Source organism: Cupressus sempervirens, chromosome 6, assembly GCF_028749045.1.
Source record: "Cupressus sempervirens isolate cs-2001-9-10 chromosome 6, ASM2874904v1, whole genome shotgun sequence".
NCBI lineage: Eukaryota > Viridiplantae > Streptophyta > Pinopsida > Cupressales > Cupressaceae > Cupressus > Cupressus sempervirens.
The window spans coordinates 439,464,481-439,480,235 of record NC_143123.1 but is presented as its reverse complement, the minus strand read 5'-3'; the positions used below and the strand labels follow the sequence as shown (position 1 = coordinate 439,480,235).

Genomic DNA, 15,755 nt, shown 5'->3' with positions numbered 1-15,755 from the left:
ACAATTACCTTTAGGGAGTATATGGATATGCGGATGAAACATATGCCACGTGGACATGATAGAAACCCGAGCTATGAGCTACGGAAGAAAGTAGGAAAACTTCAGTTACCATATTATGATGGCTTGGGGAAGTCTACAGCAAGAGCTTGGGTTCAAAAGCTTGACACATACTTTCAATTGAACCCTATGCCTGAGGAAGAAGCTATTAAGTATGCAGCAATTCATCTGGATGGGTTAGCACACGAGTGGTGGCATCATGGTATGATCACTATGGGACATGTACACATTACCTCATATGTGGAGTTTACGGAGAGACTAATTGAACGATTTGATAGGAAGGATCCAGAACTCCATTTCAAGGAGTTAGCTCAGCTTAAACAGTGGGGATCATTGGAAACATACATTTCAGAGTTTCAAAAACTTGCAGTGTTAATAACAGATGTATCTGAACGGAGGATACTGGTTCTATTTATGGATGGGTTAGCTGATCCGTTGAGAGGGTGGATTAAAGCTCTCAACCCTCCCACTTTGCAGGAAGCCATTAAGAAAGCTTGTGACATGGATTCCTCTTCAGCTTCTAAAAATAAATTCCAGGCAAAGAGTTTCCCTTCAAGGAAAGATAAGGACAGTAAACCTTTTCATAGAGAGGCTTAGCCACCTAAGGAGGAAAGTAAAAGGTTGGACAATGAGACACTTAATGATCTCAAGAAGAAGAAGCTTTGTTTTCATTGCAGGGAACCTTAGGATTTGTCACATAAGTGTCCATTGAAAGAAAAAGCTAAGCAGATGGAGTACTTTTCAGCCGAAGAGTCAGTGGAGGGAGATTCAGAGCAGTCATCAGAATTAGATGGAGATGATAATTCTTCACATGAGGAAGCACACAATGATAGCACGATAGCTAAGTTGTCCAGTATACAGGAGGCCGTCACTTTCAGAGTTAGGGGTACTTTGGATGGACAAAGATTTGTGGCACTCATTGATACAGGGGCAACACATAACTTCATTGATGAGAAGTTTGTGTCACGCAGAGGGCTACATACAGAGGAGCATAGGGGATTTAAGGTGATGGTTGCCGATGGCTTCAAAATCGACTGTACCAAGAAAATCACCAACTTGCAGCTTCGTTTGGGAGATTATGACATGGTGAGAGATTTCTTTGTGGTCAACATTGGTGATCAGGATATGGTGCTTCGGATGAATTGGATGAAGTCTCTGGAAGAGTTTACATTTAACCTCCAGAAAATGGAAATGAGGTTTGAGGCAAATGGTAAGAAGATAGTGCTCAAAGGTTTGTCAGATGGGAGACTTCGAGTGGTGTCACTCAAGCGGATGCAGAGTTTCTTCAGACATGACCAGGTGCAGTGGATAGCAGAGTTCAGAGTAATGCCTGAGATGACAGAGCAGCATAAACAGGAGTATCCACCTGATGTACAAAAAATAATAATCAAACTCTAAGGTGTTTGGTGAGATACCTCCAGGGAGACCCCCGGATAGGGGAATCGAGCATGTTATTGAGTTAGAGGAAGGGGCTAAGCCAGTTATCATCAAACCTTACCGCCATCCAAAGAGATATAAGGATGAAATAGAAAAGGCAATTAAGGAGTTGATTTACATGGGGCACATACAGCCAAGCAAGAGCCCTTTTGCTTCTTCAGTAGTATTGGTGAAGAAGAAGGATGGTACAATGAGGATATGCATTGATTATAAGGAGCTAAACAAGAAGACAATCAAGAACCGATACCCTATTCCACGCATTGATGAGCTTATTGATGAATTGCATGGTGCCTGCTACTTCTCTAAGATTGATTTGAGATCCGGCTACCACCAGATATGGGTTAGAGAGGTGGATGTGGAGAAGATAGCTTTTAGATGCCACTACAGACATTTTGAGTTCTTAGTGATGCCCTTTGGGTTGACTAATGCCCCCGCCACTTTCCAGTCCTGTATGAATAGAGTGCTCAGAGATCAGTTGAGGAAGTTTGTGTCGATTTTTTTGATGATATACTGATATACAGCCGTACTTGGGAGGAACATTTGAAGCATATTGATGCAGTGCTTAACATTCTAGAGAGGGAGTCATTATATGCCAAGATGAGTAAATGTGAGTTCGGGATGACAGAGTTGCTCTATCTAGGGCATATTATTAGTGCAGGAAGTGTTCGGGTTGACCCAGACAAGATCAGGGCCATTCTGGATTGGCCACCGCTGAGTAACACTTCACAACTCAAGGGCTTTCTTGGGCTTTGCGGGTTCTACCGTAGATTTGTGAAGGGATTTTCACAGATAGCAGCACCACTTACAGATTTGACACGGAGAGAGTTTCAAGTGGTCAGAGAGGGCTCAGGATTGTTTTGACAAGTTCAAGGAGCTGATGAGTACATGTTCTATTTTAGCCATTCTAGATTTCACCAGGCCTTTTGAGCTGCAGTGTGATGCCTCAGGAGAGGGCGTAGGAGCTGTCCTCATGCAGGACAAACATCCCATCGCATATGAGAGCAGAAAATTACGAGGTGTTGAGAGAACTTACAGCATCTATGACAAAGAAATGCTAGCAATCATGCACGCGCTAGTTAAGTTCAGACAATACTTAGCAAGGAGCCGATTCACAGTAAAAACAGATCATAACAGCTTGAAACATTTCCTTGGATAGAAGGATCTTAATGACAGGGAACAAAAATGGGTGAGTAAGTTACAGGCCTATGATTTTGCCATAGTCTATGTCAAAGGGAAGAAAAATAGTCGCAGATGCTTTATCCAGAAGGCCTCATTGGCTTGCTATTGGGATAGTCATGGATGATTGGAGAGAGTTGATCTTGGTAGAGTATGCCAAGGATAGTTGGGCATGTAGTGTTATTGAAGGAGCTATTCAGGATAGTCGATACACTGTTGCAAATGATTTGATCATTTACAAGGGATGGATTTATTTGGTACCTAAGTCTGCCATGAAGCAAAAGATCTTGAGAGCATTTCATGATTCACCATTAGCAGGACATCCAGGATTTTTTAAGATATATCGGCAGGTGAGAGAGTGCTTCACTTGGAAGGGGCTTAAATCAGAAGTGCTACAGTTCATTAGGGAGTGCCTAGTGTATCAACAGAACAAATAGGAACATTCCTTTCTAGGTGGTTTACTACAGCCCCTACCTATACTAGAGAAGAAGTGGGATAGCATTTCCACAAATTTTATCACAAGCCTTCCAAAGGCACAGGGTCGGGATTGTATTTTTGTTGTGGTAAACAAATTGACAAAATTTGCACATTTCTTTGCGATTTCATCCACATATTCAGCAGTACAGACAACAGAGCTATTCTTTCGAGAGGTATTTAGATTACATTGGATTCCACGGAGCATAGTCAACAACAAGGATAGTAGGTTTATGAGCCACTTTGGCAGGAGTTGTTCAGGTTGTGTGGAATAGAGCTAACTTCGAGTACCAGTTACCACCCCCAAACTGGTGGGCAGACAGAGATAGTGAATAAATGGGTTGAGGGGTACCTTCGAAACTACATTGCAGGAGAGTAGAAGGCTTGGGTGAAGTGGCTACATCTAGGGGAGTACTGCTATAATACCTCTTTCCATATGTCTATTCAAATGTCCCCTTTCATGGCACTGTACGGGTATGATGCTCCTAATTTTTTGGATTTGTTATTTGGGGACAGTAGGATGCCTAAGGCCAAGGATATTTTGCAGGAGTGTCAGGACATTATGCGATCCTTGAAGGAAAATTTGCAAAAGGCACAAAATCAGCAAAAGCAATATGCTGATCAGCACAGGGTTGAGAGGTCTTTCGAGGTAAGAGACATGGTGTACCTCATGTTACAGCCATATAGACAGTCCTCTCTCAAGAAGAGTGGAGCAAAGAAATTGAAACCACGCTACTATGGACCATTCAAAGTAATCAGGAGAGTGGGCGAAGTAGCTTATGAGTTGGAGTTGCCTACAGACAGTAAAGTGCATAATGTATTCCATGTGTCACGCCTTAAGAAGGCATTGGGCCACAATGTGGTGCCTTCAGTAGTATTGCCACCTCTTGATGATGAGGGAAAGCTTATCTTGGTTCCCGAGGCTATACTTGACTCCAGGGAGAGGGTGCTTCACAGGCGGATCATCAAGGAGTACTTGGTCAAGTGGAGGATGCTACTTGGGAAAATGAGCAGATATTACAACATCTAGAGTTGAAATTGCTTGAGGACAAGCAATTTTGGGAAGGGCGGACTATAATGTCCCCTTTTTAGCATTCACAGCATGATGTTGTCCTTAGCCTATTTCCCCATAGTTCCGTAGGCTAACCAAAACATTAAAGGGACTTAGAGGCCATTTGGCCTAGATAGTTTCAATTGCAGGTCTTTCTGAGGGGTTTTGAGGCAACTTTGGGCATACTTACTATTTATAGTAAGTCATCTTGGACATGGTCGAACATCCAGTGGCAGCAGTATGTCGATGGTAATTGTTTAAAATCGACAAGAAGACTTGTTTATTATTGATAAGATTTGTTATGCATTAATAAAGCTATTTTATAAAGTTAAATTTAAATATTTAACTTTATTAATGCATAGAGTATAGTTTGTGAGAAATATTTAAATTAAAAGAGTCCCCTTTATTTTATAACACATTGGAGACATAAGTTACATAAAGGGAGTTATGTTTTATCCCACATTGAGAAAACAAAGGACTGAGCTCTTGTGAGAACACTATAAAAGAAATGGAAGAGCTTCTTTTTAGTATGCTTGGATGAATATTAATGTTATGCTGCTGGATATTTGTTTATCAGGCTTGGAGGATGGAATCCCTCTTTGCTAGCATTCTCTTCGCTATTGAAAGACACAGTCAGGAGGATTAACGGTGTTTCCAAACATACTGGGTTTCATATAGTGTTTTGCTACAGTACGGATGAATAGGTTTTGCTACAGTGCGGATGAATAGTGAATTTGCTACAGTGCGTGAACAGTATTTGCAACAAGTTTATTGTTTATTCTTACTGATTTGAGGGTTTGGAAGGCTGCCAACTACATCTGTAAAAATACTACAGCAACTAATTCCAGGTTTCTTCTGTCAAATTTTGATACTTTTGCATTGTAGCTGTTGAATACGAGGCTGATATTTGTTGCAACATGTTAAACAATTGTATGAGCACATTTACATGGCAAAAATCAATATTTAATTAGCAAATAAGAAGTTTTAGATTTTCCTATATATTGTAGTATGTGTGCCAAGTGTTTGACAAAAATGCTATGTTGAGTTATTAAGAAAATTAATTGATATCATAAACTAGCTTGCAAGTTTCTTTATTTGGGAAAAATAGGGGAGGATATTACACCCTCTTACTAGGTAGATTAAGATTTCTCTCTCTTTCTTTCTGGCTCTTTGATTTTCTTCTTCTCTGTTCTGACTTGATTCTTGATATTTTTCTCCCTTTTTGATTAGCAGATTAGTTTAGGACTTTCTTCCACTTTTCTCTTGATCTTCTAATAATGTACTTTCTCCACTATTCCTCTTGCACTTGATCAGTTTTATGTACCTTCCCCCTCTTTGAGAAAAATGCCAAAGACATATACCAAACACTTGGCATCTTTTAACATATGCAGATATGAGCTTTTGCAGTTTCCTCATTTTCTCCCTCTGTCACCTTTTGCTTGTGACTGATTTGAAGTTTCAGTTCTATGATTATTTTAGGTAGTTTCTAAAGTAAGATCCACTGCATCAATTTATAGTATATAAATGTTAGCTTGTTTGATGCAGGGCACTTCCTCTGTTTCTTACATAGCCTTTGATAGGGGTATCACCCCTAGTTTACCTCTTAGATACTTATGAGCATTCTTAGGCAATGGTTTTGTGAAGATATCAGCAATTTGCTCTTTTGAGTTAACATATTCCATCTTCACTTCTTTGTCTTGAACTAACTCTCTTACATAGTGATACTTGATTGCAATGTGTTTTGTCTTTGTGTGCATCACTAGATTCTTTGATATATTGATAGCACTTGTATTATCACAATAAAGTGTCACTAGTTCTATGATTTCTTCCTTTATTTCTTTAAGTAGCTGTTTGATCCATACAATGTTTGTGCAATTTACAGCAGCAACAACATATTCTGCTTCAGCAGTAGATTGGGAAGGACAATTTTGTTTTTTACTTGTCCATGTAACTAGTCTCTTGCCTAAGAAAAATGCTCCTCCATTGATACTCTTTTTGTCATCAATGTGTCCAGCCCAGTCAACATCAGTATAGGCTTTTAGTTCAAACTTTTTATTCTTCTTGTAATATAAACCAAACTCTTTTGGTCCTTTCAAGTATCTCATTATTCTTTTCACAGCCATCAAGTGATTCTCTCTTGGATTAGCAAAAATCTTGCAACTATCTCCACAGCTAATGCAATATCAGGTCTGCTATGTACTACATATTGCAATTTGCCAATCATAGATCTATATAATGTTTGATTTACCTCAACTGAATCATCATTCTTTGACAACTTGTGTCTTGTCACCATAGTGTACTAATAGAATTGGAATCCTCTAGTCCAAATGTCTTCAATATCTCTGACATATTTTGACTCAATGATGTATATTTCATACTTCATCTGATATACTTGTAATCCTACAAAAAATTTGATCTCTCCAAACATAAACATTTCAAATTCTTGCTTCATCCGATTTGCAAAGTCTTTACACAAAGCATCTTGTCCTCCAAATATGATATCATCAACAAATATTTCATATAACAGTATACCTTTTTCCTTTTCTGTCTTCATATACAGATTATTGTTATCATCAATCCTTTCAAATCCAATCTTCACAAGATACGTATAAAGTCTCTCATACCATGCTCTTGGTGCTTGCTTCAATCCATATAGTACTTTGTGCAGTCTACATACCGTGTTCTTATTGTTTTCATTAACAAATCCTTCTGGCTATTCTACGTAGACTTCCTCTTTTAGTATGCCATTCAGAAATGTAGATTTAACATCCATCTAATAAACTTTGAAACCTTTGTATGCAGCACAAGGAAGTAGAATTCTCACTCCTTCCATTCTTGCAACAGGGGCAAATGTCTCACCGTAGTCAATTCCTTGTTCTTGTGCATATCCTTTGCAAACTAATCTTGCTTTGTTTTTTGTCACTTCACCATTCTCATCTAGCTTGTTTCTGAATACCCACTTGGTGCCAATCACATTTTTGCCTTCTGGTCTAGGAACTAGACTTCATGTTTTGTTCTTTTTTATCTGTTGAATCTCTTCTTCCATGGCCTTGTACCGGTCATCATCTTCTAATGCATCTTTCACTATTTTGGGCTCCTTCATGCTTAACAAACATGATTCACTTCTCAATCTATTTCTTGTCATTGGCCTTGCATCTGTGTTTCCAATGATTTGATCAGCAGAATGATGTCTTTTGACATATTTAGACAATCTTGACTCAACTCTTGTTTTCAAATTTTGTCTTTCAGCTTCAAAGTCACAGTGTGCATCTCTGTCAGGTATCTCAGCATCTCTTTTATGTATACTGATCTCAAGAATCAAAATGTGCATTTTCTTCATTCTACAACTCAGCATCTGAATGCAGCTCAGTTCGTGAATGTAACTCGGCATTCACAAGTTACAACTTGGCAGTTACTGAGACTTGTTGTTGGTTTGCAACTTGATTTGTAGCATCTCCTTCAGCAGGCATTCCTTCATAGAAGTGTACAAATGATTTTTATTCTTTTGGTTCTTTCATAGGTTCAGCCTCATGTACTTCTCTAAATTCATCAAAATTCAAATTTGCACTTTCCACAATTTTGTTAGTATTAGTATTTAAACACTTATAGGCTTTGCTTCTTGTGGAGTATCCAAGAAATATACTTTCTTCACTTTTTTGCATTAAACTTCCTATTTCTAACATCTTTAAGAATATAACACTTACTTCCAAATACCTTTAAGGTATTTCACATTAGGTGAATATTCATACGATAATTCAAAAGGTGTTGAATGAGTACCTTTCTTGACTTGCACACGGTTCAAGGTATATACAACAGTACTTACAAATTCTCTCCAGCATTTCAAAGCAACATTTTTCTCCATCATAAGTGTTTTGACATAGTGCATTATGGACCGGTTTCTTCTTTTTGCAATTCCATTTTGTGGAGGGGTCTTAGGTGCAGATGTCTACCTTTTGATTCCTCTATCATTACAAAACATCTCAAACTCATTTGAATTGAATTCTCCCCCTCTGTCTAATCTCAAGCATTTTAGACTCTTAGCTATTTTTTTTTCCAACTCTTGCCAAGTATCACTTAAACAGTTGAAAAGCATCAGATTTTTGTTTTAGAAACATGACTGTTATCATCCTAGAGTAATCATCAACAAATAGCATCATGTACTTATCTCCTCTGCAGCTTTGCACTTCAATTGGTCCACACAAGTCAGTATGAACAATCTTTAGTATTTCTTTAGAGGTATAAGCTTTACTCTTAAAGCTTGACTGTGACATTTTGCCTAGCTGACATTGTTTGCACACTATATTATCAAGTTTTTTCAACTTAGGCAATCCTCTAACTCTTTTCATGTTACTGATACTGACCAAATTATCAAAATTTACATGACATAATCTCTTGTGCCAAAGCCATACATCATCAGGCTTTGCAATAAGACAAGTAGCATCCTTTATATCTAGATAGAACAGATTACTTCTAGTTTGATCACCTTTTCCAATCAGCTTCCCATTTGTGTCATATATCTTGGTAGTTTTGTTTTCAAATTCAACCTTGCATTCCAGATTATTTAGTTGTGACACACCTAACAAGTTATAATTTAAGTTTTCAACATAGTAAGCATTGTCACATGAAATCTTGTCTGTGAGTTTGATAGACCCTTTTTTTTTTATCAAACATGGTGCATCATTACCAAATCTTACACTATTTCTATCATAGCAAGTTAAGGTAATGAACTTACTTTTGTCTCTAGTCATGTGATGTGAGCATCCACTGTCAATAATCCATCTATCATTCTTGTTCACACAAGTCACAAGTGCAGTTGCCTCATCCTCATCAGATTCGTCCTTCATTGCAACATATACCACTTCATCATCGTGTTCATAAGAATCATTTTCATCAGCAATGTAACATGACTTCTTGCCTTTGTCTTTGTAATCTTTGCTATCATCTCCTCTTCTATTTTTGTGCTTGTTTCCTTCTTTCTAGTTCTTCTATGTAAATCTTGTAGCAATATGACCAACTTCATTGCAATTGAAACAAATGATGGGTAACTTGCCTTTGAACTTGCCTTTACCTTTGTGAAATCTTCTTGCCAGTAGTGCTTCCAATTGTTCAATGTCTTCCTCATCTGTATTACTGTCACTAGATGCATATTCTATCTTTATATTCTTCTTCTTCTTCTGCTTTACCTCAGAATCCTTCAATAACAAATTAGCTTTGAAAGTTGATTCAAGGCTCTCTAGTTTGTAATTGTCAAAATTAGATAATTCAAAAGAAGTGAGCCTACCTACTAGACCTTCTAGGGTTAGATTATTTCTTGGTATACATCTCAACTCTTGGATTGCAGAAACTCTAATAGCATAAATAGGTAGTAATGTCCTCAAGACTTTACTTAGCACAGTGTCATCATCTATTTGACCAGTAGCACCTTTTATTGCACTAACAACTTATTTTATCCTAGCAACATATTGAGCAATATTCTCACCTTTTTCCATTCTTATGTCATCAAACTTACCTCTGAGGCTCTCAAACTTGGCTCTTTGAACATTTTTGTCTCGTTCATAGACGGTGGTCAGGGCATCCCACATCTTCTTTGCAGTGTCACATCCTTTGATATCTTCAAATTCAGCATAGCTTAGGGCAGAGGCAATCTCCAATATCGCCTGATTGTGTTATTAATTTTTCTTCATATCTTCAGTAATTAGGGCTCCTGCTAGATCAGCATGTTCCACTGTAATGGAAGATTGTGCATGATCTCCAAGTCCTCCAAGGTGTAGCTTCATCAAACTTTTCCATGTAGGAAAGTTATCTTTGTTGAACTTGAGTACTTCTCTTTTAGACATCTTGATCTTTGTGCTTCTAGTACCTGAAAACTAGTCCTCTTAAGCAGATGACTCTGATACCAATTGTTAGAATTCTTTTAAAATAATTGAAGGAGGGGTGAATCAGTTATTCAATGTCCAAATGTACAAAATAAAACCTTTTTTCACAATTCAGTGAACCCATAAAACATTCATACCCATGCATGCATTCATTATGTATCTACTAAGACTTATATGTTACTGTCAAATCCACTTTTATAAATGTGAATCATGAAACACAACACATTCATCAACACATTTGACACAATGATTTAACATGGAAACCCAATTTGGGAAAATCACCAGTAACATGCTACTCCTTTTCACTCTTTTGAAGTGATGCCCTATGAAAGGCCAACCTTGTTAAAGGTTACAATATACACTGTTAAATGTGACCTAGTTAAAGGATTTTTCAATGACTGTTAGGTCAAGCTTAATCCAAAGGATTTATCCTAGATTGATACAATTGTTAGAGAGTAATAGTAGAGCTTTTATCTGATATAACTTACAACTTCACTTGCAGATTACAGATCTCTGTTCATTCTTCAATTCTGCTTGGCTTTCATACTTTGCAGCTCTGACAACTTGTTCACCCTTCAAGCATTCATCTCCTTAAGCTTTCATGTTTGGTATGCCATTACAGACACTTCTCTTGGGTCACTTGAAAAAAAACTCTTAATTCCTTCTCCTTCTTAGGTTTTCGCTTATGACACCAACCTCTCTAACTCTTTTGCTTCATGACCAGACATTCCTATATAAAGGAAATTAGAATATTTTTTTGCTCATTATCCATCGTCTAAATTGGGGTTTTGGATGGATTAAGTAGGATACAATGTATCTACCCCATATCTTGTCTATTCTAAAAACTTCTCATAGAATCCATTTGAATTCGCCTAAAAATGGTTTACATCAAATTTTGTGCCACCAGCTCATCAATCTTATCTTCCTCGTGGTTCACAAGTTCCAAGAAAACAAACTTGTCGGCTTATATTTGGCGAATCTTCGATTTTTGTCATAATGCAGCAACTCGACATTATCAATCTTCTGATGCTCGGCACATACTGCATTACTCGGCATTAACTAGGTTTTACTGGTGTTCGGCATCAACTGAAATTTACTCGACATCTACTGTTTTGCTTGGCATCCACTAGAATTTACTTTCACTTAGCTCCAATTGACTTTTTGCTCAGCTTGCACTAACTTTACTTGGCACCTACTGCCCACTCGGTCAAGCTTGGAAGACAAACTTTATTTAACTTATTCTTCTAAACTTTTCAAGTGTAGCCAGCCATTTTGTAACCTTAAGTAGATCATCAATACATCATGTTATTATTGTCTTAACTGATCCTTGTACTTCATTACATAATCATAACTGAACCTTTCCTCTAGGTACTTTTGTTACATCTTATTGATCAAATCCTTCTCATCAATCAACTAAGTGATAGTACTTGAATCTTGTAAGCAATTGTCTTACCAGCAAATAGTAGGTTTGACATCAGTAATACAACAATGATTGAAACACAGCGTTCTTCAAAAATTTCCTTCTTAACAATTTCTTTTCAAATGATCTTTTCAATCAAAGATCAACATTTTGTGTTGCAGCACAAACACAAGACATGTCCTCGCCATCCAAATCCAAAGGCAAAATGAAATATCAATATGATAAAGAATTGACTCATGCACCTCCTTCTTTAGTCATATCTATTTTGGATAACGTGTTGGACACGAAGATTGGTCATGTTGATGTGGCTGATTTTCTACAAAGAGTTGAAGCTCCTGCTAATCATGAAATGAAGCGCATTAGCAGAAGCAACATTCATTTGGTATCCACGTTTCCTATGGCAGCTATAGAACTTGACTTTGTTTATGGATGTGCACGGCGCTTTACTCCCAAGACGAAAACTATCAAAGATGTTGATGTTATAGAACAAATCTTCAAGGTTCTGCATAAATGGGAACGTGCTAATTTGACTAAAGGATCATCATTGGCCAGTTGGAATGAACAAAGGAGTAATTATCAGAAGTATGTTAACTTTTACTGGTTAGACAATAAAAGAAACAATTTCTCCAGATGGCCAAAGACGAAAACTATCATTAGCCTAGATCTTGAGGTTATAAAACAAATCTTCAAGGTTCTGCATAAATGGGAACGTGCTAATTTGACTAAAGGATCATCATTGGCCAGTTGGAATGAACAAAGGAGTAATTATCAGAAGTATGTTAACTTTTACTGGTTAGACAATAAAAGAAACAATTTCTCCAGATGGCCAAAGACTGTTCATTGGTCAAATTTAAAACAAGAGTATAAGGATCTCATTATCCTTCTCAATTGGATTTGCGGCCTTAAAGATTCTATTGATTTTGAGCCATGGATGTATAAGTTCATATTTCAAATTATGGAGAATAAAGAACATATCTTTTGGGAAGAACTTATCAGTACTGCGCTTTGCTAGCAAATATACCATGTGGAAACATTAGTTCCTTTTTACATGAATTATTATTTAGTTTACATTGCTTTTGCTATAGGATTTTTCTCTGGTCTTTCTACCAAAGGAGATCGTCTTCAAGTTCCTATTTGAGATTACTATGACCAAATCACTTTAGCAAATAGTAAATTCCATTACAGAAGAGTCCAAGATGCCTTCTTCGAACATTTCCAATGCTTTTTTGATAAGTAGTTGATTATCAAAAGAGTATTTGATGCAACATGGGAGAAGGTGAACCAATACGGCTGTATTTTTCTTCAGTTTCCCACTTTCACATACTTGAGAGTTGGATATTTCAAGTGAGAGCCGTATACAGGTATGCTAAAGATTGAATCATGCTGATGGAGTTAGCTAGACAACTCATGGATGTACAAAGTGATCAACATGCTTCACATAGGCCTAGTTTTGACATTACCTCAGCTAAGCCTTTGGCTATTGGCAATTATTCAATTATTTTTGTGCCTAAAGCAAAGAATATGGAATCAGAGTTGTAGTTGATCACTTTGAAGAAATTCAAGGCCAGATTTGATTTTGACTATCGAGAGATGAATTCTCAGATGGAAAGAGCCTACACTCAAGTTCCTTACATCGAGGACATCTGGATAGACATGAGGACAAAACTTGACATCATGAAGATGGATTACTGCAGAACCTTGCAGCAAATAATTGATTTTAACATGTTGGAAATCCCTTCAGATTTCCAAGTTGAAGATGATGTGACATTCTTGATTCAGAGTTTTATCAAGCTGACTTTGATAAGAAATTCCCTTTTCCTATCCAATGGCAACAAAAGGAAGGTACATCTATCATGGACAGATTTCAATCCATCCTAGTAAACACTAACCAATGGTTGAAAAGTAAAGACCCTAAAAGAGTAAATCCTAAGATGGGCTTGGATTGTAGAAGTTTTGGTCCTCCTGGCAGGAAATCACAATTGGAGATTACAAGGAAAGATGGTGCCTCATCTTTTGATGCCAAGGGTTTCCTTAAATTCAAATTGAGGGGTAGAAAAGGAACAACATCATCTTAAGTTCTCGAGCCAATTCAAGAATTAGTAGCAGAATTAGAAGAAGAATTTGAAACAGAATCAGATAAAGGAGATTCAAATGAAGGGGAAATCACAATCATTTCTCCTCTAAAGCTTGCACAAGTCTGTACATCTTCTATTCATGAAGAACCCTTTTTGCATGAGGTTGATGATGTGGATTTATTTTCCACTATTTTCACTCTTTCAATTCTAGTCTCGGAGATTAATATCATAGCCCTTCCTATTTCTTCTGTTGCTCCTCGCATCCCTACACATGAACAATATGATCACTTAGCAAATGTGTTTGAAGATTTTCCAACTCTTATCAGTGGTCAAGTTTCCCAACTTGATACATTTTTTACAGGATTTGAACTCTTCATGATGGATTCTTCTCAACATGTTCCTATGCCTTTAGCAATATAGATTGAATCTTGCTCAGTCACTATAGATATACAATTTGGAACAATGCCAATGGTCTCCACTGTACTTGCTTCTACAGATGAAAGTTTCAGCCTGCCTGCATGGTTGAGTAATTTTAACAACGAAGAGAAGGAAAGTGGTTTTTCCTCCTGACAATCTTCCTATTAAGAAGACTAAATATAAATCTTTGAAAGATAAGATTGTTTTTAGAATTTTGGCTGGTTATGATAAAACCAAATTTGTTGAGGTTGCTGAGTCCTAGGTAGATAAACTTGTTGAAAAACTTACTCATTCTAACTACAAGTTTACTAAGGTTGAAGTTGGAAAGCAATCACGTTTGGGTTGTTTGCAAGATGCTCAAGATGCATTGACCAATGTATCTAAATGCAATCATGAGCTTTTGGGAAAGAAGAATCGGCTGTAATAGGAGATCTCTCATTTGAATGAGGTTATCTAGAAGCAATCTTCTCAAAGTGTTGTTGTTATGTCTCAATTGTCTAAAGAGAGAAGGTTGATTGAAGCTGGTAAGTCTTGGATATAGGAAATCGTTTCTTAAGGAGTTCGAGCCATCACAGAGGCGTTTGCACTTTGTAGTTCATAGGCGTATCAAAGAGATGAATGAAATGGAGCAAAACTTAATTTATTTTTTGACTCCAGAAGTAGATAATTTGAAGGAAATCCTTGATGATTGGGATGAAATGGTGAAATACAATTTGGATGCCTTGGTTTCATGTGACATTCTTCCGTCATGTGAAATGTTCTTTAGATTTCAAGGGCTCATTGGTTACAAGGAGGAGACATTAAGAAAGCTAATCAAAAAGTTGTAGGTGGCCTTTGGAGATTGTCAAGTAGTCGGAACAAGTGTTACTTGTGATTTTGAACAGATGGGATGTTATGTTACTGATGAATCTAGTAATATTGGTGCAACAGAGGTAGTAAATTCAGAATATACTAACCGGATCAATCCTGAAGATTTTGGTTCACATATGATGAACAAGTTTGTTTTCTATAAATCCTTGACAAAACACTTGTTAGTTACTACAGCAGCAAATTCCAAAATCGTGCAATCAGCATATGAAAATGCAGTAAGAGTTGAAGCCATATCAAAGATTATGGAAATTGCTGATCTTCCCACAGTGTGTGACACTATTGTCAAATTCAGACCATTGAGAAACAATCTCTAAGATTATTGTTTTGTTTTTATTTCATGTTAGTTGTTGTAAAGAATGCATTACATGAAAAAGCATAATTACATGTAATGCGAGTTACATGTATGTTAAAGATGTAATGCGAGTTGCATGTGCATTTGCATATAATCTTATATTTTCTCCTGTAGTTAGACTAGGTCAAAGTTGGTTGAGTTGCTCCCACTTTTTCATCCATCTTTTTCTCAACTCCTGTGCCTATACAAAAGGAGTGCCCCCTTATTGTAAAATTATCGTTATCTTTATGCAAGAGAGCTCCAGAGAAATTGTACCAATAGAACTTTGTTTGTGTAAGCACTATTTTGAGAGAAAGTGAATACAAAGGAGCATTTTAGAATTAACTTTGATTGAGTGAGATTGTTATTTGTGTGAATTGTAAGCTTTGTTTATAATTCATCCAAGTTGTTTTTGATTCATGTTATCTTGTGTTATTGGTAATTGTATCTCGTGAATTGAATAGAAAAGAGTTAGGAAGCAATTGAAGCCAGAGCTTTGACCAAGAGCAATTGTGAAAGTGTATAGCTAGAAGCTTTGCCTGTAGCTTATATTTTTTTCTTAATTCGCAAA

The 15,755-nt window shown here is 37.0% G+C and overlaps 1 protein-coding gene across 16 annotated transcripts in view; it reads right to left on the bottom strand.

Moving 5' to 3' along the window:
* LOC149552940 (uncharacterized) overlaps nucleotides 1–15,755 on the bottom strand; it is a 404,864-nt gene that overhangs the window by 195,900 nt on the left and 193,209 nt on the right. The gene's annotated exons all lie outside the window — the stretch shown is intronic.